Consider the following 26,164-nt stretch of genomic DNA (forward strand, 5'->3'; position numbering starts at 1 on the left):
GGGAGTACTCTTATTTCCTGATTAGCAACTAGATTCCAAAGTTATCTATACTTTTGCACTGTTTCAAATTACTACAATTTATTTATTTTAAAATGCTCTCTTTTGCAAAATTAATCTCATTTACTTTAATAGCAGCCTGCCAGATGATGTTAGCTGTTCTTATAGGACATTGCACATACACAATATTTAGATTTATTCTACTATATTATGAATTGGAAATTTTGGCTGGTGCCTTCCACTGGAACAGTGGCTCCCTGACAATAAGACTGGTTTTCTGTGATCTTCAACCCATGATATAATGTTCATCACGTGATTAATATTAAGTGTTAGGTATTGAATAAGTCCAGAAAAACAAACAAAACAAAAATAACCTCTAGTCAGAATCATGTCTGTTAAATTTCAGAGTATATCCTTTGTAACCATGATAAGGATCAAATAAATAAAACGAAAACCGCACGTTTGAGAAACTTACGTGATAAGGATCAAATAAATAAAACCGAAAGCGTAAGTTTGAGGAACGCAAATAGATTCGCAATTTTAATTCCTTAAAGAAAATGGAAATTTGACGTATTGATGCATCTTGTTCTGTAAGATTAATATTGCAGTAGGAATTCTAAATTTGTTCCCTCTTCATTATAAATATTTCCACTCATGGAAGTTTAATGAGATAAGAGGTAAGGATTAATAGTTAAGGTTATTTGTTTAAAAATGTGGGGAAATCTGCCATTTTTGGAAAGCTAACATCATACTTAGTGATGAAAGACTGGATATATTGCCCCTATGATCATGAGGTGAAAGGGATGTCTGGTCTCACTGCTTCTATACAAAATTGTACTGTACAATGTAGTCCAGGCAATTAGGCAAGAAAAAGAAGTAACGGGATCCAAATTGCAAAGGAAGTTAAAACTTCTCTATTGGCGGATGACATAATCTTCTATCAGTGTATAGAAAACCATAAGGAATCTGCTGAGAAAACTAGTAGAACTAATAATGTCAGCAAAGTATTAGAGTATGACATCAGTATATGAAAATCATTTTAGTTTTATACACTTGCAGTGAATAATCTGAAAATACCTCCAAAGAGCTCAATTCACCATAAAATCAAAATGAATAAAATACTTAGGAATAAATTGAACAGAAGAGATGTAAAACTTACACTTTGAAAACTACAAAACGCTGTTGAAAGAAATTGCAGAAATGAAGAAACATCCCATGTCTGTGAATCAGAAGAGTTAATATTAACTCGGCAGAACACTCCAAGCAGAGCCACAGATTTGAAGAAATCCCTGTCAGAGTCCCAGCTGACTTCACTTTAGAAGTTGACAAGCTTTGGAGAAATGTCCAAAGACGATATACATGTTGCCAACAAACACATGAAAGGATGCTCAACATTACTCATCATTAGAGAAATGGAAATCAAAACTACAATGAGATATCACCACACACCTGTCAGAATGGCCATCATCAAAAAATCTACAAACCATAAATGCTGGAGAGGGTGTGGAGAAAAGGGAACCCTCTTGCACTGTTGGTGGGAATGTAGTGATACAGCCACAATGGAGAACAGTATGGAGGTTCCTTAAAAAACTAAAAATAGAACTACCGTATGACCCAGCAATCCCACTACTGGGCATATACCCTGAGAAAACCATAATTCAAAAAGAGTCATGTACTACAATGTTCATTGCAGCACCATTTACAATAGCCAGGACATGGAAGCAACCTAAGTGTCCATCAACAGATGAATGGATAAAGATGTGGCACAGATATACAATGGAATATTACTCAGCCATAAAAAGAAATGAAACAGATATTTGTAGTGAGGTGGATGGACCTAGAGTCTGTCATACAGAATAAAGTAAGTAAGAAAGAGAAAAACAAATACCATATGCTAACACATATATATGGAATCTAAAAAAAAAAGGTTCTGAAGAACCTAGGGGCAAGACAGGAATAAAGACACAGGCATAGAGAATGGACTTGAGGACACAGGGAGGGGGAAGGTTAAGCTGGGATGAAGTGAGAGAGTGGCATGGACATATATACACTACCAAATGTAAAATAGATAGCTAGTGGGAACAGCCGCATAGCACAGGGAGATCAGCTTGGTGCTTTGTGACCACCTAGAGGGGTGGGATAGGGAGGGTGGGAGGGAGACGCAAGATGGAGGGGGCATGGGTAGCTGATTCACTCTGTTATACAGCAGAAACTAACACACCATTGTAAAGCAATTATACTCCAATAAAGATGTTAGAAAAACAAAAAAAAAATCAACGAGCTGATTCTGAAATTCATATGAAATTGCAAGGGATCCAGAATATCCAAAACAATCCTGAAGAACAACAACAAAATAGGATAACACACACTTCCTGATTTCAAATTTATTACAAGTCAACAGTAATCAGTATCGTGTGTTATATGGATAGATATATGGATGAACAGAATATAACAGAGAGTCCAGAAATAGTTCTGTACATCCACGATCTATTGACTTTTTGACAAGGGTGCCAAAACCATTCAATGTGAAAAGAACGATCATCTAAACAAAGGCTTCTGGGACAACCAGGTAGCCACTTGCAAAAGAATGATGTAGGACCCTTACCTCAGACCACAAAAGATGAGCCCAAAATGTACCAATGACCTCAATGTAAGAGCTAAAACTGTAAGATTCAGAAGAAAACACAGAAGTCAATCTTCATGACCTATGATTTGAGAAAGGATTCTTAGATACGATACCAAAAGCACAAGGAACAAAAGAAAAAATAGATAAATTGGACTTCATCAAAATTAAAAACTTTTATGCTTCAAAGGACAGAATCAGGAAGGGAAAACGAAACCCAGAGAACTGGAGAAAATATTTGCAAATCATGTATCTGATAAGGGACTTGTATCTAGAATATATAAAGAACTCTTACAATTCAATAACAAAAAGACAACCCCGTTGAAGTATGGGCATATGATCTGAATAGTCATTTCTTCAAGGAGGATATGAAAATTGCCAATAGCTTCATGAAAAATGCTCCACATCAGTAGTTATCTGGGAAATACAAATCAAAACCAAACTGAGATACTGCTTAACACCCACTACAATGACTGGAACCGCAAAGTCAGATAGTAAATGTTGGTGACAATGTGGAGAAATTAGAACGCTTGTACATTGCTAGTGGATATGTAAAATGGTGTCAGTGCTTTGGAAAATACTCCAGTAGTTCCTCAAATAATTAAACACAGAGTTACCGTATGACCCAGCAGTTCTACTTTTAGGAATACACCCAAGAGAAATGAAAGCATGTCCATACAAAATGTGCACATGAATGTTTATAGCAGCATCACTCACAGTAGTCAAAAGGTGGAAACAACCCAGGTATCCACCAGTAAAGCACTGGATAAACAAAATGTGGTATATCCACAAAATGGAAGATTATTCAGTCATGAAAAGGAATAAAATACTTATAAATGCTACATCTTGGATTAACATTGAAAACATTATGCTAAATGAAAAAAACAGGTCCAAAATTCCACGTAATCTATGATTTTATTTGTATGAATGTCCAGAAGAGGAAACTCTGAGAAACAGAAAGTAAACAGTGGTCTCTAGGGCTGTCAGTGGATAAAGAACAGGGGAGTTATAACTAAGGCTATGAGATTTCTTTTTAAGTTGATGAATATATTCTAAAATCTGTTGTGCTAAGGGTTGCACATATCTGTGGATAAACTAAAAATCAATGAATTGTACACTTTAACTGGTACAACAAATAAATTAGATGGTATGTGAATATCTCCCTAAAGCTGTTTGAAAAAAAGATAAATCACTTTCAGTTTTCTCGTAGTCAAATAATGTTATTTACTTCGTTTTTACCAAATCAAGTGATTAATTACTCCGGTAGACCTTCTCATCTGAATCCATGTAATAAGTATGAATCTCTAGGGTTCTGTAACTGGTGTGTAGTGATAAGTACCTGTTATTTTTTTGTGCGATTCAACTGTTTCAGTAACAGAAACACTTATTTTCTGATAAAATTCCATTAAAAATCTGGAACTGCTGCTGTGGAAAGCATTCTTCTCTACAAAAGTGGAGAAGTTAGTTCTTAATATTTAAAAATATTTAGTTCATTATTCTGGCTTAAATTTAATCCCATATGATAAAAACATCACTACTTCCTTATGTGTAAAATGACCCCTATAACTGGTGTTTCCCTCCAGCAATCAGCCCCAACTTCTAATAGATATTGATTTGCTCAGCTTCCACCAGATCTTCAGAGCCCTAATTTGACTCCAGACACGACAACGCCACCAACATTTTTCTTGCCCAAGTCACTCATACCTTTCGCGTTATATATTCAGCAGCCCAAACTAATTTTTCAGGCCTGTCAAAGGCAAATAAGTTAACCAGTTATCATTGCTTTATCAAACCCAACTGGCATGGCAAGATTAGAACAGAAAAACAGTGTGACTAAAACTAGCCATTGAAAATTGAATAAGCTGACATTAAAACAATTACTATGTAAATTGATGCTTGGAAATGACATACAGATATGCTGTATAGTCTGCTCGTCAGTAGCCAGATGCCAAGATGACATTTTATTCTGTTACAATTGAGAATGAGACTGAGAGAACTTTAGCTGAGCCAAAATGGCTTTGCAAGAAGGCATACAGTGGCATAAAGTTAAAAGAAAATAAAGAAGTTTTCTTCCCTTCCTGAACATGAATGATTTCTTTGATGAGATTTAAAAAATTGTGGTTCACTAACAATAATACACTTAGCTATTCTGATAATCTTGTTAGGAAATCTGTTTAAAACAGAACTTCACACAATTGTCTGAATTGTCATCTATCAGGAAAACCGTTTTACAAGGATTTTTGATAGACAGGTAATAAATCACTTAATTTGGGGTCTGTCCAAGGTGCTGTAAACTGGCACTCATAAATGTATCAAAAGGTGGTCAAAAGGTACAAAGAAAAAACCAAAAAAAACCTAGTCTGCAATAGCCATGAGGTCAAGCACTGTAGTATTTTGAATTGTTTTCCCTCCCACACGTATCCCAGTTAAACTGACTGGAAGTGGGTTGGCACTGTCTTTATCACCGTTTCAGAGGATTTTCATGATTATTACAAAATAGAACAAAATCATAAATATTTCAAATGTTGGGCCCTAAAGGAAGCCCAAAATATAACTCCCTCCCTGTTTATTATTGCCATTACTATGCAATAACATTTTAGTACATCTAGCATTACATGAAAAATGTCCCAAGTGTTATATGTTTCACATGAAGGATATATGTGTGTGTGTGTGTGTGTGTGTGTGTGTGTGTATAAATCAGTAAGTTGGCTTAATTTACTTACATTTATTGAATCCTACAGTCAATAATTTCGTAATCAACCTTGTTTTTCGGTGGCATGTGGAATATTTACCCAAATAGGCCTATGTTTATGAATAAACAACTCTCAATAAATTTCAACAGATTGAATAATCCTGAATATGTTCTCTGACCAAATTTGAATTAAATTAAAAATCAATAATAATAATATATGCAGAAAAGTTGCAAATATTTAGAAATTAAATAACACATTTATGAATTACCTACAGGTCAAATGTGAAACTGGAAAAATTAAAAAGTATTTCAAGTGGAATGTTAATGTAACTACATCCCAAAGCTTGTGTATAGGCTTTACGTATAAAGCGCTGCTTATAGGAAAATGTATAGGTTTAAATGTTTACATTAAGTATGAAAATTTTCAAATGAATCATCTAGGTAAATAAGTATAAAAAAGGAAATAATAAATCAGTGACTGTCAAAAAGGTTATAATTTCAAAATTTAGAATTTTGAATGGATTAATAAAATTTCTAAATCCCCAGCAATTATCTCTAAGGAAAAACAAAAGAGGGAGAAACTACCAAGTACCACTATCAGCATGAAAGAATCGGTATTATTCAACTTCCAATAGACATTTAAGATATAATAAAGGGATATTATAAACATCATCATGCAAAAAATTTGACACTTAGTTGAAATATAAAATTTTCTCGACAATTCAATGGATACTGTCCTAAAATGAAGCAGAAAACCTGAATATCACTATAGCTATCAAATATATGACATCTGGAGCTTCCCTGGTGACACAGTGGTTAGGAATCTGCCTGCCAATACAGGGGACACAGGTTCGAGCCCTGGTCTGGGAAGATCCCACATGCTGTGGAGCAACTAAGCCCATAAGCCACAACTACTGAGCCCGTGCTCTAGAGCCCACAAGCCACAGCTACTGAGCCCACGTGCCACAACTACTGAAGCCCGTGCGCCTGGAGCCCGTGCTCTGCAACAAGAGAAGCCACTGCATTGAGAAGCTCACGCACCGCAACGAAGAGTAGTCCCCGCTCGCCACAACTAGAGAAGAGCCCACGGGCAACAATGAAGACCCAACGCAGCCAAAAATAAAATAAATAAATTTATTTAAAAAAATATATGTCACATCTGTTATTAATAGCCTGCCAACAGCATTCTGATTTCTGGAGAAGAAGGAGTAAACACATGCTACTGTCATCCCACTGAACTCAACTATCAGACCTATACAGTTGTATGGTCCAGCTAATTGACAGTGTTGAAAAAAATAGCAATAGGTGGAGGAGGGAAGGACATGAGAATTCAAAATAGCAATAAAATAATGCTGAGTTCTTGAGTTCCTGAAAACATGTTTGACAGTTTAAAACAAAAATACAATATTCCTGATGGTTTTCCATGTATATAAACTTGTAAGACAACTATAGCATAAAAGAGAGGGTGTAAAGGGACCTATATGGTAATACGATTTGTATATTATATAAAAGTGAAGTGGTACAGTATTAATTTTAAATAGACTTGAAACAGAAAGTATGTATTTTGTAATCCCTAAAGCTACCACTAAAATATTATGCAAAATAACATCAAAATCACAATGGATGCGTTAAAATAGAGTACTAAAAGATGGAAAAATAACCCAAAGATTGTAGAAAAGGGAAAATATAAAATGTAAAGATAAAACAGAAAAAACTCAACCTCAAAACAGCAGAATATATATTCTTCTCAAGTGTGCATGAAACACTCATCAAGTCAGGCCATATCCTGGGTCATAAAACAAAGACTACAAGTTTGAAAAGATTGAAATCATACAAAGTATATTCTCTGACCATAATAATAGAATTAAATTAAAAATTAAATGACAGGAAGATAACAGGAATATTGCCATTCAGTTGGAAGTAAAAAGCACATTTTTAAGTAATCAATATATCAAAAAGAAAGTTTCAAGGGAAATTAGAAAATATTTTGAAATAAAAATATTTCTTAAAACTTTGATATATTTAAAGAAGTACCTAGAGTAAACTTATTCTAATCATCTATAATTCAATGCTTGTAAAAAGAATGAAAAGTGGCCTTAAATCAATAATCTAAGCTTTCACCTTAACTGGAAAAGAAGATTTATTATTATTATTACGAAGATTTGTTATTTCAAAATAAATCCAGAGAGTAAACTTCTTGTAATTTTTGGATTATCTGTATTTCCTTGCAGTTCTCTCAACTTTTGCTTCATATATTTCTATTATTAGCTGCATAAATATTTGGATTGTTACGTCCTCCTGATAAACTGACCTTTTATGAAGAAATAAACTTTTATATCGTGGTGCTATTCTTTGCTTTGCAATCTATTTTGTTGGCTATATTAAAGCCACTTTAGCTTTCTTTTTATTAGTGTCGGCATTGTTTATATTCTGTGCATTTACTTTTATTTGCATCTTTACATTAAGAATGAGTTTCTTGGAGGCGACAGAGATCAGTCTGCTTTTTATGTGCATGTTTAGACCATTTACATTGAATATAATTTTTGATATGTTTTACCCAAATATATCACATGACTATTGCTTTTCTATTTATAAACCATGAAGCCTTTTCTCCCTTTCTTCTGTTTCTAACTTCTTTTGAATTAATTACATATGTAATCATTCCATTTAGTCTTCTTTGGGGGAGGGCATAGTAGATATAACTATGTTATTTTAATGTATGTTGTGTTATTTTAGCATTGCTTTAATGCTGATGGAATATAACAATGTATCATGGTCTGCTTTTAAGTAATATTATATGACTTCATTTGTAGTAAAGGAACCAGACAACAGTATACATCCATTTCTCCACTCCTGGCCTTTATGTTATTGTTGCCATGTATTTTGTTTCAACTCATGTTATAAATGTCAAAATATGTTGCTATTATTTTTGCTATAGACTAATCACTTATCTTTTTAAATGATTTAAGTAAAATAAAATAGTAATTTTATCATTTTCCCACAAAATTCTTATTTTGTGTGACTTAAACAATAGAAATTTATTTTCTCACGATTCCGGATCATAGTCTGAGGTCAAGATGTCAACAGGTTTAGTTTCTTCTAAGACCCTTCTCATGTACATATAGATGGCCATCTTCACCCTGTGTGTTCACCTGGTCTTCCCTCGATGTCTGTTTGTGTCCAGATTGTCTTGTCTCATAAAAACACCATTCGTGTTGATTTAGGGTCCACCCTAATAACTTCATTTTAAGTTAATTACCTCTTTTAAGACCCTATCTCTAAATACAGTCACATTCTGAGGTACTGAGGCTAAGACTTGAGCAGATGAATTTATGGAGAATACAGTTGATTCATAACACTTACATAACCATATGAATTTTAAAATAAATTTGTCATAAAACAAAAAGACACCTGGGATTTTTATGTGGTTTGTGTTGAATCTGTACACAAATTTGGGGAATATTGCCATCTTACTATTGTTTTCTGATCCAGAGCACAGGATGTTTCCATTTATTTAGATGGCCCTGTAATTTCTTTCAATAGTGATTTGTAGTTTTTAGCATACAAGTCTTGAGCTTGTTTTCTTAAATATTTTTCTAAGTAATTTCTTCTTCATGCTATTGCAAATGACACTGTCATCCTAATTTTATTTTTAACATTTTTTATTGCTCACCTATAAAAGTACATTTGATTTTGTATATTGAGCTTGTATTCTGCAACTTTACTGAGATTATTCTAATTTGTGTGCAGGTATGTTTGTGTGTGTTTTTGCATGTGTGTATTATTTAGAATATATAATGTCATGTCATATACAAGTAGAAGTAGTTTTAATTCTTTCTTTTCTATTTGAATGCCTTTTATTTTATTATCTTGCCTAATTTCCTTGAGGAGAAGTACCAGTACAATGTTAAATAAAAGTGGTGAGAGCAGACATCCTTGTCTTGTTCCTTATCTTAGGAGGAAACTAGTCTGCCTTGGAACCTTCACCCTAAATGTGAGCTGTGTTAGGGTGATTGGAGTCCAACCTTGCTGGCCTGCCCTCTTTTTGTGGGCATGGTGGGGGAAGTGAGCCCTAGGTCTCTTAATTACAGTTGCTGACGTGGAACTTTTGCCACAGAGCTATTTAGTGTAAGAGTTTCTGCTGTGCTGTCTCTTCCAGGGTGCCCACAAAATTCTTTTATGTTGCTTTTTATTTTTTGTCTATATAGAGGCTTCCATTTAATTGTTCTGAAGTAATTCCTGTAGCATTTACTTTTGTGTGGGTCTCCTGATCAATATTTGCATGTCTGAAATTTTTTTATTTTACCTTTGTCTTTTAAATGTATTTTCATTGACTAAAGAAAACTAGGTTGATTTTTTTTCTCTTTTATTGAATTTTTCTTTTCTGTGCTTAAAGATGTTTCTCCACTCCCTTACTATCTTGCATCATTTTTAACGAGAAGTCTGCTGTCACTCTTAGCCATTTTCCACTAGACTTATGTGTCTTTTTTCTCCGGTTACTTTTAAGATGGTCTCTTTATCATTGATTTTAACAGTTGAATTATGGTCGGCATTAATGTAGTTTTCTTCATGTTTATTGTGCTCAGATTTCATTGACTTTTTTGAAGCTTAGTGCTTCACATTTGCATTAAATCTTCAAAACTTTCATATGTATCTTCAAATACTTTTTTATGTCTCCCTTGCCTTCTTTTTGGATACTTTAAGTACACACACATTAGGCCTCTTGAAGTTGTCCCACAATACTGATGCTCTGTTCATTTTATGTTCTTTTTTTCCTCTTTTTTGTTAATTTTGGACAGTTCTATTTTCATGTCTTCAGGTTTACTGATCTTTTCTTTGGCAATACCTAATCTGCCTTAATTTTTTTAAATTAATTAATTATTTATTTATTTTTGCTGTGTTGGGTCTTTGTTTCTGTGCGCGGGCTTTCTCTAGTTGTGGCAAGCGGGGGCCACTCTTCATCGCAGTGTGCGGGCCTCTCACTATCACAGCCTCTCTTGTTGCGGAGCACAAGCTCCAGACATGCACGCTCAGTAGTTGTGGCGCATGGGCTTAGGTGCTCCACGGCATGTGGGATCTTCCCGGACCAGGACTCGAACCCATGTTCCCTGCATTGGCAGGCAGACTCTCAACGACTGCGCCACCAGGGAAGCCCCTCTGCCTTAAATTTTGTCCAATGTATTTTTCATCTCATATACTGTAGTTTTACTCTCTAGAAGTTGTATTTGGGCATTTTTAATATCTTCTGTGACTCTTAACATGTTCATGTATTCCTTTAGCTTCTTGAACATCTGGAAAACAGCCACAATAACTATTTTAATATCATTGCCTAGTCTATCTTCTGTGTCAATTTCACTTAAATGATTTTTCATTTGATTTCTTATTTTCCTGCTTCTTTGAAAGGTTTGTAGTTTCTCTTGGTTGTCAGACATTTGAATTTTACTTTTTAAGGTGTAAAATATTTTGATATTCCTATAAGTATAATTGAGCTTTTACCTGTGATACAGTACAGTAACTTAGAAACAGTTTGATACTGTTAAGTATTGCTCTAAAGCTTTGTTAAGTTGAACCAGAAGTGTATTTAGTCCTGGGCTAATTGTCCATCCTTTCTAACCCTTTCTCCAATACTCTACCCAGTTCTCCATGAGATATAAGTTTTTCCATTATGCCTGCTGAGAACAAAAAGTATTTCATGCCCTGTATGAGTTATTGATCCCTCTGATCTTTTCTGGTGGTTCATTCCTCAGTTCAGGGTTGTTTCTTCACACACATGCACTTATCAGTACTCAGCTGAAGACTCAAGGGGACTCTGTAGATCTCCTAGGTTTTTTTTCTATACAATTCTCTCCTTTAGAGAGAGAATTGTATCCTGCAAACTCTATCTACCTTGATAACCCTAGATTCTTGGCTTTATTTCCACAATTTAGGGAGATCACTTGGATCTGCTTGGGGTTCTCCTAACTTCATCATTGCCTGGAATTTCAGTCTGGAGTATAAGCAGGCAAACTTGTTTGTTTCCTGTTTCTTAAAGGTATCTATATTTTTTGGCCAATGTCTTGAAAAACCATTGTTTCATATTTTTAATCTAGCTGTTCAGTTGGTCGAGTGGAAGGGTACATATGGTCCATGTTACTCCATCTTTGTTAAAAGAGGAAATCTTAGTGATAATCTCAGCTAGAAATATTATTAGCTAGAAATAGCAAAGCTCTCTATTTTTATTAAAATATACAACACTAATAAAGGAATATTAGATATAGTGGGCATAATGTCTGTTTGTTTTATTCCCCTAATAGTGTAATCTAGTGATCCAGATGGCCCATTGGTTCAGTGGTCCAGGCCCTCTTAGAGTGTGTATTGAAACTTTTGTTTCCAAAAGTATTAATGGAGAATAGATAATACATTTCACAGAAATGTTTGGTCTAATAAAGTAATTGCCTACCTCACTTTAAAATATTACAGCATTTATATAATTTAATTGATTGCATTAATATAAAGATGTCTTAAAAGGCCAATGATAGAATGGCATTTCCAAAAGATGACGTAGTCAAAACTGAAGAATGTCAGATTCTAGTTCATTGCTCTGTGTTATCCAGCTGTGTGAGTTATAAATACCTTTCAAAAAATTGTAAACTCTTTGAGTCAGGAATAGTGCCCCATCACTGTATAACCTCTTCACCCACTACACTGTTTTACCAAATTGATTGTTAAAATAATTTTTGTTTAACTCTCTAAAACATGTCTCAATTTTCAATTAAATGAGGGACTAAACTTGATGATACTGTAACTGTGGTTGCAGCTCTAAAAATTTGCCTACAGCTAACTATGCTTCTGTAGATGGGACACCTCGAATATATGTGATCAGGTTTTTCTTGTTTTTTTTTTCTTTGTGAAGAAACTGAATCTCTTTAATGTTTCCATATAATATAGTATAACAGGCAGTTTCCTTTTTCCTATTTCCTTTTTTATTTGAAAGAAGGCAGAAGACTAAGATGGTCGTGTTCATTTGTGTTGTTTGCCCACTATTTCTGGCTATAATTCTTCTGCACTATATAGGATTGCACTTCCTGGGCCCTCATGCCAGCGTGAATAGTTCCGACCAGCTATTTGTAAGCAGAGAGAACTATGTCGTTTTAGAGACAGACCATTTAATTACTAGCTTGAGACCCATCACTGTTCTCATTGACCTCTGGCACAGTGATTGACAGTGGTCCAAATGTTGGCTGTTGTCAGTGACAACAGGCAGAGACCCTCTCGCAAACCAGTGATGAATAAGCAGAAGATGCAAGAAAGAGAATATTCACTTTTTTGAGTCATTGGGATTTAGGGTTATTTATAACCATAACATAACACCCTGACTGATCTGTTTAATATAAATAGATAGAAAAATCCAGTAAAACAAAAAATAAAGTCATACTTCAGATAAGCTAACAGAATGATCTAAGGATTAAAATATGCAAATACTTTTATTCAAACATTCTAGTCAAATCTTACAGTCTGAAAATTTGAATTTTTAAAATGTGAGTTTTGACACTGTGTCCAAAACTAAATACTCAGCTTAGGCAGTGAGAAAGAATGTTTATGAAGGTCTTAAGAACCTTAAATGCAAGTTTACCTAAAAGCTAACAGTATAAAGGTTGACATTCTTGCATGAACAATATCTCTTTTAGACAAAAAAAAGTCACAAATAAGTCTAGTACTTATTTCATGTACCTTTATTTTTTAAAAACATTGGCTTATTCCTATAGTCAAAAGAAACACTTATTTTTTGTGAAACCAATGAAATTATGAAGATAAATGAACGTAACTCTGAAAGGAATGACAGTTAAAATGTTTAAAATAAACAATGTTGTTAAACTAAATCTATTTTTAAATCTCTCAGTTTATTAAATGCCAATAGAGAATATCAGAAAATGTGTGTGTTCTATTTTGGGGAAACTTAGAAGCCTATGAGAAATTTTCTATTGAATCTTATTTTCATTACTGTGAATGGTTTAGCAGAATGTTTACAGACTGATTTGGTTTTTTGTTAGCTTTTAAAATGCCTTCATGATTTATTTCTCACAAGTAGCTTTTTAAGAATTTAAACTATTTCTTTCATCTCTCTGGTGCATTTAAGAATGTTTTTTCCATTCATTTAGATAAATTGTTACTTAACAAAGGCATTTCCTCATCTCTGAGCCATTCCTAAACTCCAAGTTAATTTTATGTGAAGGCTTATTTCAAAATAATACAGCAATATGAAATGCAATAATACAGGCATCTTCACCCATATTCCTATAAATTAATGCAACAAATGTTTTAAATTGTCCCTATTTTCTTTTTATAAATTTGCTGCCTATAAATTTGTAACCATAAGCATACAAATTGTCTGACTTCATTTTACTTATTTCTTCAACACAGTTCCACAGTGACACATTGTCTTCCCATTTCACAACTTTCCCGTTCTCAGCCTGACTTCAGATTAAATCTAAAATACACAGGTTGCAGATTCTTAATAAAACCCTGGATACTCTTCAGTATTTCTAGTAATAATGAGAAGCAGTCATCTGGACCACAACTTGGCCAATCCAATGGGCTGACTTTGAGAGTGAATGCAATTTCCTCTGGAGCAGCTTACGTGCTAGAATAACTAAGTATAATTTAATCAGTTTAGGCACCATCACAAACAGGCTGATTTTCCTTAGAGTAAAAATCAGATCAGCGCCCTCATTGTTTTTGCCCAGAGTATCACAGTCTCTAATCTTTTTTCCTTTCGTTTCTACTGTCTTCGGTGCATCATTTGCCCGGATGCCAGAGGAATATGTAAACGTGATCCTGTCTTCCTCATCATTAACAATATGTGAAATACTTCACGTTGACTGCGGGCTAATGTCCAGATTTCTTAGAATCACTTCAAGATCGTACATGATCTGTTCTCAACATACAGACTCATCTATAAAGACTTCCCTCATTCTTTCAGACAAAGTTAACCATACTTCCTTCGGGCTTTTCATTGCCTGTGTGCCATCTATTATGTCACTTGTCTCATTTGAGTCTAATTATTTTATATATTTGTCCACCGGTCTGTGAATCCTTAAGGGAAGAAACCGTAATTTATTCATTTATGTATCATAAGTGTCTCTCACTTTCTCTCATGCAGTTCTCATCTCTACTAGTTCCCTAGCTCCTTCCACAGAGGACTTGACAGGTAAAACAGTAACTGTTAAAGTAACAGTAACAGCAACAGTAATGATGATAGTATTTATCAAACTCTTGCTATTATCAGATGTAATACTTTGTATGGATTATCTAATTTAATTATCTAATTTAATTCTTATTACACATTATGAAGAAGGTATAACCTTTTGCTTCTTAATTGCTCCACATAAGAAAACTACCCTTATAGTAGTTAAATAATTTGCCCCTTGTCACACAGGTAGTAAGTGGCAAAGCCATCACTTAAACCTCGATAGTCTAATGTATAAAGTGTGATTTTTCAATATTTCAGGAATAATTATAAGCACAAAATAGGAGTTTTCAGTGTGGTCTAATTGAACAACTTAATTACAGACATCTATGTAAAGAAGGTAACTTTACTACTAATAGTTACTAATTAAGGCTATTTTTAATGTAATTTGCGTACATGATTTTATGTGTACACACTGTACTTATAAAAATAGTCCTGATAGCTGTATTTCATAGGCATAGAGTAGACTCTGAACAGAGTATCAGTGATAATTAAAAAGTTCAAAGAAAGAGTAAAATGTACCTGTGACAGATTTTTTTAATTATTTAAAAATATCTCCAGGTGTAACAAACTACAAGTTTCATAACACTACAGAAATAATTGTGTTTCTTAGGGAATTTTGACCATCACTCTGTATTCAAGGGACAGTTCTTGCCAAGTGTAGTATAATTTATATGGCTATGTCTAAGATTGGGTTCCCTTAAAGCAGACTCTGAGACAGATTTGTTTGCAATAGTTTTAAACAGGTAATCACAGAATGAACCTGGAGAAGTAGGGTGAAGAAGTAAGACAGGGAAGGGAGAGCAGCCACTAAAAGGTGCCTGGCCTGATGCTTATCCTTGTGGGCAAGTGAGGCTCCATCTCACTGGAAAACCCTGGGAGATGTTATAGAAAACAGCTCAGATATGTCTTACCATAGGACTGCTTATTCCCCAACTTCATTGCTTGATACTTGCTTTAGGGGCATTCATTTTTTTTTTCTTAACATCTTTATTGGAGTATAATTGCTTTACAATGGTGTGTTAGTTTCCGCTGTATAACAAAGTGAATCGGCTATACATATATGCCCATATCTCCTCCCTCTTACGTCTCCCTCGCACTCTCCCTATTCCACCCCTCTAGATGGTCACAAAGCACCGGGCAGATCTCCCTGTGCTATGCAGCTGCTTCCCGCTAGCTATTCTACACTTGGTAGTGTATATATATACATGCCACTCTCTCACTTTGTCCCAGCTTACCCTTCCCCCTCCCCACATCCTCAAGTCCATTTTCTACATCTGCATCTTTATTCCTGTTCTGCCCCTAGGTTCTTCAAGACCTTTTTTTTTTTTTTTAGTTTCCATATATATGTGTTAGCATACGGTATTTGTTTTTCTCTTTCTGACTTACTTCACTCTGTATGACAGACTCGAGGTTCATCCACCTCACTACAAGTAACTCAGTTTTATTTCTTTTTATGGCTGAGTAATATTCCATTGTATATATGTGCCACATCTTCTTTATCCATTCATCCGATGATGGACACTTAGGTTGTTTCCATCTCCAGGCTATTGTAGATAGAGCTGCAATGAAAATTGTGGTACATGACTGTTTTTGAATTATGGTTTTCTCAGGGTTTATGCCCAGTAGTGGGATTGCTGGGTCATATGGTAATTCTATTTGTAGTTTTTTAAGGAACCTCCATACTGTTCTCCATAGTGGCTGTATCCATTTACATTCCCACCAACAGTGCAAGAGGGTTCCCTTTTCTCTACACCCTCTCTAGCATTTATTGTTTGCAGAATTTTTTTTGTTTGTTTTTCTCACTTTCTTATACAGAGTGATTTCGTTTACAGGTACTTTAAGCTTTGGATGAGGCTCTGCTTAATTCAGTTTATGGATTATAGAAGAACTAATTCAACCTAAAGTTCACCATGGAATTTTTTTCTTTTCTTAAAATTATTTTTTAAATTTTATTTATTTTTTTACACAACAGGTTCTTATTAGTTACCCATTTTATACATATTAGTGTATATATGTCAATCCCAATCTCCCAATTCATCACAGCACCACTACCATCCTCCGCTGCTTTCCCCACCTTGGTGTCCATACGTTTGTTCTCTTGTTTGTAGATTTTTTGATGATGGCCATTCTGACCGGTGTGAGGTGATACCTCACTGTAGTTTTGATTTGCACTTCTCTAATGATTAGTGATGTTGAGCATCCTTTCATGTGTTTGTTGGCAGTCTGTATATCTTCTTTGGAGAAATGTCTGCTTAGGTCTTCTGCCCATTTTTGGATTGGGTTGTTTGTTTTTTTGATACTGAGGTACATGAGCTGCTTGTAACATTTGGAGATTAATCCTTTGTCAGTTGCTTCATTTGCAAATATATTCTCCCCTTCTGAGGTTGTCTTTTCGTCTTGTTTATGGTTTCCTTTGCTGTGCAAAAGCTTTTAAGTTTCATTAGGTCCATTTGTTTATGTTTCTTTTTATTTCCATTTGTCTAGAAGGTGGGTCACAAAGGATCTTGCTGTGATGTGTGTCATAGAATGTTCTGCCTATGTTTTCCTCTAAGAGTGTGGTAGTGTCTGTCCTTACATTTAAGTCTTTAATGAATTTTGAGTTTATTTTTGTGTATAGTGTTAGGGAGTGTTCTAATTTCATTCTTATACACGTAGCTGACCAGTTTTCCCAGCACCACTTATTGAAGAGGCTGTCTTTTCTTCATTGTATATTCCTGCCTCCTTTATCAAAAATAAGGTGGCTATATGTGCGTGGGTTTATCTCTGGGCTTTCTGTCCTGTTCCATTGATCTGTATTTCTGTTTTTGTGCCAGTACCATACTGTCTTGATTACTGTAGCTTTGTAGTGTAGTGTGAAGTCTGGGAGCCTCATTCCTCCAGCTCCGTTTTTCGTTCTCAAGATTGCTTTGGCTATTCGGGGTCTTTTGTTTTTCCATACAAATTGTGAAGTTTTTTGTTCTAGTTCTGTGAACTAGTTCTGTTCTAGTTCTGTGAACTAGTTCTGTTCTAGTTTATTCCTAGGTATTTTATTCTTTTTGTTGCAGTGATAAATGGGAGTGTTTCCTTAATTTCTCTGTCAGATTTTTTTATCATTAGCATATAGGAATGCAAGAGATTTCTGTGCATTAATTTTGTATCCTGCTACTTTACAAAATTCATTGATTAGCTCTAGTAGTTTTCTGGTACCATCTTTAGGATTCTCTCTCTATGGTACCATGTCATCTGCAAACAGTGACAACTTTACTTCTTCTTTTGCGATTTGGATTCCTTTTATTTCTTTTTCTTCTCTGATTGCTGTGGCAAAAACTTCCAAAGCTATGTTGAATTTTACTGGTGAAAGTGGACAACCTTGTGTTGTTCCTGATCTTAGAGGGAATGGTTTCAGTTTTTCACCGTTGAGAACGATGTTGGCTGTGGGTTTGTTATATATGGCCTTTATTATGTTGAGGTAAATTCCCTCTATGCCTGCTTTCTGGAGGGTTTTTATCATAAATGAGGGTTGAATTTTGTCCAAAGCTTTTTCTGCATTTATTGAGATGATCATATTGTTTTTCTCCTTCAGTTTGTTAAATGGTGTATTGCATTGATTGATTTGTATATATTGAAGAATCCTTGCATTCCTGGGATAAACCCCACTTGATCATGGTGTATAATCCTTTTAATGTGCTCCTTGATTCTGTTTCCTAGTATTTTGTTGAGGATCTTTGCATCTATGTTCATAAGTGATATTGGCCTGTAGTTTTCTTTCTTTGTGACATCTTTGTCTGGTTTTGGTATCAGGGTGATGGTGGCCTCGTAGAATGAATTTTGGAGTGTTCCTGCCTCTGCTATGTTTTGGCAGAGTTTGAGAACAATGGGTGTTAACTATTCTCTAAATGTTTGATAGAATCCGCCTGTGAAGCCATCTGGTCCTGGGCTTTTGTTTGTTGGAAGATTTTAAATCATAGTCTCAATTTCAGTGCTTGTGACTGGTCTGTTTATATTTTCTATTTCTACCTGGTTCAGTCTCGGAAGGTTGTGCTTTTCTAAGAATTTTTCCATTTCTTCCAGGTTGTCCATTTTATTGGCATACAGTTGCTTGTAGTAATCTCTCATGATCCTTTGTATTTCTGCAGTATCAGCTGTTACCTCTCCTTTTTCATTTCTAATTCTGTTGCTTTGAGTCTTCTCCCTTTTTTCATTGATGAGTCTGGCTAATGGTTTATCAATTTTGTTTACTTTCTCAAAGAACTAGCTTTAAGTTTTATTGATCTTTGCTATATTTCTTTCATTTCTTTTTCATTTATTTCTGATCTGATCTTTATGATTTCTTTCCTTCTGCTAACTTTGGGGTTTTTTTGTTCTTCTTTCTATAATTGCTTTAGGTATAAGGTTATGTTGTTTATTTGAGGAGTTTCTTGCTTCTTGAGGTAGGATTGTCTTGCTATAAACTTCCCTCATAGAACTGCTTTTGCTGCATCCCATAGGTTTTGGGTCATCGTGTTTTCATTGTCATTTGTTTCTAGGTATTTTTTGCTTTCCTCTTTGATTTCTTCACTGGTCTCTTGGTTATTTAGTAGTGTATTATTTAGCCTCCATATGATAGTATTTTTTACAGATTTTTTCCTGTAACTGATATCTAGTCTCATAGTGTTGTGGTCGGAAAAGATACTTGATACAATTTCAGTTTTCTTAAATTTATCAAAGGTTGATTTCTGACCCAAGATATGATCTATCCTGGAGAATGTTCCACGAGCACTTGAGAAGAAACGTATTCTGTTGTTTTTGGATGGAATGTCCTATAAATATCAATTAAGTCCATCTTGTTTAATGTGTCATTTAAAGCTTGTGTTTCCTTATTTATTTTCATTTTGGAAGACCTGTCCATTGGTGAAAGTGGGGTGTTAAAGTCCCCTACTATGATTGTGTTCCTGTCGATTTCCCCTTTTATGGCTGTTAGCATTTGACTTATGTATTGAGATGCTCCTATGTTGGGTGCATAAATATTTACAATTGTTATATCTTCTTCTTGGATTGATCCCTTGATCATTATGTAGTGTCCTTCTTTATCTCTTGTAACATTCTTTAAAGTCTATTTTGTCTGATATGAGAATTGCTACTCCAGCTTTCTTTTGATTTCCATTTGCATGGAATATCTTTTCCCATCCCCTCACCCTCAGTCTGTATGTGTCCCTAGGTCTGAAGTGGGTCTCTTGTAGACAGCATATATACAGGTCTTGTTTTTGTATCCATTCAGCCAGTCTCTGTCTTTTGGTTGGAGCATTTAATCTATTTACATTTAAGGTAACTATCGATATGTATGTTCCCATTACCATTTTCTTAATTGTTTTGGGTTTATTATTGTAGGTCTTTTCCTTGTCTTGTGTTTCCTGCCTAGAGAAGTTCCTTTAGCATTTGATGTAAAGCTGGTTTGGTGGTGCTGAATTCTCTTAGCTTTTGCTTGTCTGTAAATATTTCAATTTCTCCGTTGAACCTGAATGAGATCCTTGCTGCGTAGAGTAATCTTGTTTGTAGGTTTTTCCCTTTCATCACTTTAAATATGTCCTGCCACTCCCTTCTGGCTTGCAGAGTTTCTGCTGAAAGATCAGCTGTTAACCTTATGGGGATTCCCTTGTGTGTTATTTGTTGTTTTTCCCTTGCTGCTTTTATATGCTTTCTTTGTATTTAATTTTTGACAGTTTGATTAATATGTGTCTTGGTGTGTTTCTCCTTGGATTTATCCTGTATGGGACTTTGTGCACTTCCTGGTGTTGATTGACTATTTCGTTTCCCACATTAAGGAAGTTTTCAACTATAATCTCTTCAAATATTTTCTCAGTCCCTTTCTTTTTCTCTTCTTCTTCTGGCACCCCTATAATCTGAATGTTGGTGTGGTTAATGTTGTCCCAGAATTCTCTGAGATTGTCCTCAATTCTTTTCATTCTTTTTTCTGTATTCTGCTCTGCAGTAGTTATTTCCACTATTTTGTCTTCCAGGTCACTTATCCGTTCTTCTACCTCAGTGATTCTGCTATTGATTCCTTCTAGAGAAATTTTAATTTCATTTATTATGTTGTTCATCATTGTTTATTTGCTCTTTAGTTCTTCTAGGCCCTTGTTAAACGTTCTTGTATTTTGTCCATTCTAGTTCCAAGATTCGGGATCATCTTTACTATCATTACTCTGCCTTCTTTTTCAGGTAGACTGCCTATTTCCTCTTCGTTTGGTCTGGAGGGTTTTTACCTTGCTCCTTCATCTGCTGTGTGTTTCTCTGTCTTCTCATTTTGCTTAACTTACTGTGTTTGGGTTCTCCTTTTCACAGGCTGCAGGTTCATAGTTCCTTTTTTTTTTGCTGTCTGCTCCCAGTTACTAAGGTTTGTTCAGTGGGTTGTGTAGGCTTCCTGGTGGATGGGACTGGTTCCTTTGTTCTGGTAGATGAGGCTGCATCCTGTTTTTCTGGTGGGCAGGACCGTGTCCGGTGGTGTGCTTTGGGGTGTCTGTGACCTTATTATGATTTTAGGCGGGCTCTCCGCGAATGGGTGGAGTTGTGTTCCTGTCTTGCTAGTTGTTTGGCATAGGGTGTCCAGCACTGGAGCTTGCTGGTTGTTGAGTGGAGCTGGGTGTTAGTATTGAAATGGACATCTCTGGTAGAGCTTTTGCTGTTTGATATTACATGGAGCCAGGAGGTCTCTGTTGGACCAATGTCCCGATCTCGGCTCTCCCACCTCAGAGGCACAGGTCTGACACCCGGCCGGAGCACCAACACCCTTTCAGCCTTACAGCTCAGAAGAAAAGGGAGAAAAAAAGCAAGTGAGAAAGAAAAAAATTAAGTAAAGTAAAGTTATTAAAGTACAAAATAATTAAAAATAAAGAAAAAATTGAAAAGCAATTAAGAAAAGAGAGAAAGAAGAGAGCAACCAAACTGACAAAACAGATCTACAAATGTAACAAGCACTAAAAATCAATACTAAAAAATAAAAAAAAGTGGACAGACAGAACCCGAGGACAAATGGTAAGAGCAAAGCTGTACAGACAAAATCACACTAAGTCCACCGCCTGAAGTTTGGGATGCTTCGTTGTCTATGCAGGTATTCCAGACATGCAGGTACATGAAGTTGATCGTGGAGATTTAATCCGCTGCTCCTGAAGTTGCTGGGAGAGATTTCCCTTTCTCTTTGTTCGCACAGCTCCTGGGATTCAGCTTTGGGTTTGGACCCGCCTCTGCATGTAGGTCGCCTGAGGGCGTCTGTTCTTCGCTCAGACAGGACAGGGTTAAATGAGAAGCTGCTTCGGGGTCTCTGGCTCACTCAGGCCGGGGAGAGGGAGGGGCACGGCGTGCGAGGGGGGCCTGCTGCAGCAGAGGCCGGCGTGACGTTGCACCAGCCTGAGGCGCGCCGTGTGTTCTCCCAGGGAAGTTGTCCCTGCATCCCGGGACCCTGGCAGTGGTGGGCTGCACAGGCTCATGGGAGGGGAGGTGTGGAGAGTGACCTGTGCTCGCACACAGGCTTCTTGGTGGCGGCAGCAGCAGTCTTAGCGTCTCATGCCCGTCTCTGGTGTCCACGCTGTTAGCCGCGGCTCGCGCCCGTCTCTGGAGCTCCTTTAAGCAGCGCTCTGAATCCCCTCTCCTCGTGCACCCCAAAACAATGTTCTCTTGCCTGTTAGGCAGGTCCAGACTTTTTCCCGGTCTCCCCCACTCCCAGCCAGCTGTGGTGCACTAGCCCCCTTCAGGCTGTGTTCACGCCGCCAACCCCAGTCCTCTCCCTGGCATCTGACCTCCGAAGCCGGAGCCTCAACTCCCAGCCCTGCCCGCCCCGGCGGGGGAGCAGACAAGCCTCACGGGCCAGTGAGTGCCAGTCGGCACCGATCCTCTGTGCAGGAATCTCTCCGCTTTTCCCTCTGCACCCCTGTTGCTGTGCTCTCCTCCGTGGCTCTGAAGCTTCCCCCTCTGCACCCGCAGTCTCCTCCAGTGAAGGGGCTTCTAGTGTGTGGAAACCTTTCCTCCTTCACAGCTCCCTTCCCGAGGTGCAGGTCCCGTCCCTATTCTTTTGTCTCTGTTTATTCTTTTGTCTTTTGCCCTACCCAGGTACGTGGGGAGTTTCTTGCCTTTTGGGAGATCTGAGGTCTTCTGCCAGCGTTCAGTAGGTGTTCTGTAGGAGTTGTTCCACATGTAGATGTATTTCTGATGTATTTGTCGAGTGGAGGGTGATCTCCATGTCTCACTCCTCCGCCATCTTGAAGCTAGGGACATCCATTTGCCCCAGAACTTTTGATCTGACCTTTTTCAGAGATGAGAGAGTGCATTCAGTTGGCTGTCTGCTGGTACTTATCGGAGGATCCTCTTGGCAAGTCTCGGGATGCTGATGCTAGGGAGACAGTGGCAGTGCCCTGGCATCAATGCTAGAGCCTATCACTGTGCCTCCTGTAAATCAGATCTTTTTCTGAGCAATACACATATGCACCTAGATAGATGGATAGATAGATAGATAGATAGATCGATAGATAGATAGGTAGATATGCACACATAGGGACATACATAGACAGATAGATGTGTATATCATATATACGATTGCTCTGTTACCGAACTCAGGTTCAGCTGCTCGCTGCTCAAAAGCCAATCATTCGAGAGGCAAGTGTCAGTAGAGGGGAAAGGTGCTTTAATCAGAAAAGCCGGCAATCTGGGGAGAAGGTGGACTTGTGTCCAGAGACCAGCTCTGAAGATTCTGCTCAGCCATGACAGTTTTTACAGGAGAAAAGGGGGAAGAATCTCAGGGAATCATCAAGGCAGGAGGTTGGGTTCTGCATCTCCATTGCGTGCAGACTGGCTGACTCTCTCTTCAGATGGCATCTTGTCCGAGTGATCTGCCAGCAGGATTGCTAAGGGATTGTTAGAGGCAGAGAGCCCGTGATTCTCTAACTACTCCATTCCTCATTCTTCTTTTTATCTAGGAAAAGAATCACCAGGTTAGACAGGGCATGGTGTGCATTCAGGAGAGCATAAGTCAGGAGTTGGTTTCATTTGCTTACTGATCTCATTCCTATAATTAGATTCTTTCAGGGTTAGAGGGGAACAGAAATGGACAAACAGAAAAGGAGCAAAAGAGCTGGTTTCATGTTCAACTAGATATCATTTTGACACCTCAAAGTTAATGTGGTCAAAACTGAACTCATGTTTACCCTCAAGCCTTGCAACCCTCGAATGCCCCTTACACACAGTGCTCTGATGTAGGTCTGTATTTCATAAATCAGTTTCCTATGTCCAAAACATGGGAGTCCTCCTTAACTGTTTCTCCCAGAAAGTGACTAAGTCATATCAGTTCTTTTCCTAAATATATCTCGAACTAGTCTTTTGCAGGCCACTTTTAACTCTCACTTGCATTTCTGTAGCACTTTGCGAATTGCTTCAGGGGCCTCTCTCAGATGCTTGTGTGGCACCCTGTTACACTTCTACGTATTGATTCCCCTTTAAAGTTTTAACTGTCTCTTTACTCTTCTGTGTCTCCTATTGTACTGTAAACATCTTAAAGTTGGAGAGTAGGGTTTTTTCATTCTTTTATCTCCACTTTGCTTCCTGGCTTAGAGAAAACCCTCAGCAAATCATTGGGACTTGAGAGCATGAATGAATAGAAGGATATTTTCACCTCCCCTGTGTGGTAATAATTTGAGCTTACATAGAAATTACCGAAAACATTTTTATGAGGGAAAACCCTTTTTGCACACGATTAGTCTTGCATTCTCTTATGTCTGCCTTTTTTTCTGAATGGATTGTAGATAGCTGTTAAACATCTCTTTAAAGCCCTGAGCCTATTGACTGCTTATCATGTATTACTCTGAATGCAATTCCTATTTCATTAATAAGCAAGCGATATGTACAGCGTCTCCTCTTAATGTTTAAAAACTAATTTGCCTTCTTGGGGATATCAGTTACATTCCCAGAGCATTGTTAGGTATGGTGTTTTGTAGTATCCTGAGTATTGATACAGGAGAGCACATTTGTCTTGGGCTCTTGTCTTTGTTGAGAAGGATGGATGGCTCTACTTAATTATGATGAGATGTGCTGAATTAATTTAGCAACTCTTTTCCACATTTGCGCATCAGATGTGAAAGCATCCGTCTCACTACACTCTCTTGGAAATCACTGACAGATCTGTTTCATATATTGCTTTTTTAAATTATTTTATGTTATCCTACAAGGAACTTCATGTTTTTTTCTAGTATTTTCATGTCCATTTCATGGTATCTTTTTGATGGTCTTTTCCAGTGCTTTTCATTGTACTTGAAAACCTCTAAATCTCTTGTTTGATAAATATTGTTACAGATTTTAAAATTTCGATTAAATGATAATAAAAGGACAAGATAAAAAAGAAATGCCTATATTTTATATTTAAATTATTTGTCTAAATTATTTCATTTTATTTTACCTTCCAGGATAGTTAAATTTTTTTGCTTTAATTACATTATATTCTATTATCTGAAGCTGCAAGGCAAGATCTCTTTGTTTTACATCCACAGTGATATTTAAGATATCCTGTTGAGATCATAGTAGAATGAAGTGTTGAGATAACTGACTAAAAAACCATATTTTAAGTAATGTTTTGAATATGCTGGTACATGTCTATACATCTTGGTAGAATCTATGCATACTTCAAATTCACACTATAATATCTGGACTAGACAGTAGCCAGTGTCTTGGCAAAAGATGATATAATAGATGTTCCTGTATTTAAACAGAAACTGCATTTCTTTCCAGATTTCCACTCTCTTTTTGTTTGTTTTCATGTTATCCATACCAGAAAAATCACTAAATTTGGTAATTGATTGAAATTTTATCCTATTTTATTTTTGAAATAACTTAAAGATTTCACAAACTTAAATTAATTTATTGTCTTTAATGAAGCTTGGGCAACTATGACCAGTGCTGAACTAAGAATTAAATCAGATTTGAGACCAGCTTTCTGCCCTGATGTGGCTTATAAATTACTTAAATAAATCACGAATATTGAAAGAATAGCCATGACGTATACTAAATTGCTTTAAACTATGCCAAAATTTAAAACCTACTTCCTATTTGGCATCTCAGATTGTTTTACAGTGAAAACAGCAACATGAGATTTCTCTGTATAGTTTTCATTAGGAATGTGATAGTGTCATGATTTGGATCTTAATGTAATCTTACCATGCAGTTACATCAGTGTGTGACTATTTAAGATTAAATCTTCATTTATTTCACTTTAAGACTCTTTTCTCCCCTAGAGCCTTAAATACTGCCCAGCTGTGGAAACAGACCACAACCAAAACTGATTAATTGGGCATAAATATTACAGAAGTTAAATTTCCAAACTTTCCCGGAAAGTTTAACATTAGCTGTGTGCTCAGTGGAAATGTTGTTAATACCTATAATTTATCCTTATTACTATTAGAGAACATATTAACAAGAGCACAACATTTCAGGAAGCACAAGTGTACTTCTTACCTTGTTTTTGAGCCATTGGTATAACAGAGGATAAATAATTATGTCATTAAGAGTGAGTGTGAAAGGAGATCATTAATGAATTCCAGGAATGGGTAGAGTAAGTATGATGATGTAGAAGCTTTGGTTGGGCAAGTACTAGGCAAAGTCTAATTTTCACAGTTGTCTGATAACACAA

General features: G+C 36.4%; 1 protein-coding gene across 1 annotated transcript in view; it reads left to right on the forward strand.

Annotated features, from left to right (window-relative positions):
- GALNTL6 (polypeptide N-acetylgalactosaminyltransferase like 6) overlaps positions 1 to 26,164 on the forward strand; it is a gene marked incomplete at its 3' end in the record, with an annotated part of 1,147,279 nt that overhangs the window by 491,973 nt on the left and 629,142 nt on the right. The window lies entirely within an intron of this gene.

This window comes from Stenella coeruleoalba (genome assembly GCF_951394435.1).
Source record: "Stenella coeruleoalba genome assembly, chromosome: 7".
NCBI lineage: Eukaryota > Metazoa > Chordata > Mammalia > Artiodactyla > Delphinidae > Stenella > Stenella coeruleoalba.